Raw genomic sequence first — 968 nt, forward strand, 5'->3', positions numbered from 1 at the left:
GCTTTGATGCAATTCTTGGGCTTGGTGACGTACAGCAAAAACTTTGTGCCAAATTTTTCTGGTCTTGTGGCTCCCTTACATGCTCTCATCATGCAGGCAGGCTACAAGAATTATCACGCACTGCTGACCTAGACCACTGAAGCTGATAAGGCGTTTGTTGATACCAAAACTGCGTTGGCTAATGCCTGCCACCAACATGCCCCAGATTACCCACAACCGTTTCACCTAGATGTTGATGAAAAGAACGAATTTGCTAATGCCGTTCTTTTTCAAAAGGGGGGAAGTGGGAGTACAGAAAGGAAAGTACTGATGTACTATACCTCCAGACTTGACAATGTAGAAATGGAACATCCTACATGTGTCAGACATGTGACTGCAATCGGAACCGCAATAATGAAAACCTCACACATTACTATGAGCAACCAGACCATTGTTCATACCACCCATGGTGTCAAGGCTTTTTTGGACTCACAGGCCTTCACATTGTCAGCCCATAGAGTAAACAGCCTCCAACAGCTACTGAGTAAACCTCACATTCACTTCTCCAGTGCAGGAGCCAATATGGCTTCTCGTAATGCGAGTACACAAGACCATGACTGTGTAGCAGAGGCACAAAAGGAGATGCAGTTGCATCCCTCCTTGTGAAAAGAGCCTATAGTTGAAGCACAAACAACCCTTTATTGTGACGGCCACAGTCACCACTTACCAGCAGGTAAATTGGTAGCCTCCTATGCAGTTGTGGAGGAAACTCCAACCGGCCTACAAACTAGGACCGCCCAGTTCTTACCTCGGCCCGCCTCAGCTCAATTAGCAGAATTGGTGGCAGTAACTGAGGGTGCAAACTAGCTAAAGGGAAAACTGTAAACATCTACACCGACTCTGCCTATGCTGTACAGGCAGTCCATGTGGATCTGTGTCATTGGAGAAGAAAAGGTTTTGTGACCTCTGCTGGCACCCCTGTTAAACAT

Source organism: Monopterus albus, unplaced genomic scaffold (genome assembly GCF_001952655.1).
Source record: "Monopterus albus unplaced genomic scaffold, M_albus_1.0 scaffold53.1, whole genome shotgun sequence".
NCBI lineage: Eukaryota > Metazoa > Chordata > Actinopteri > Synbranchiformes > Synbranchidae > Monopterus > Monopterus albus.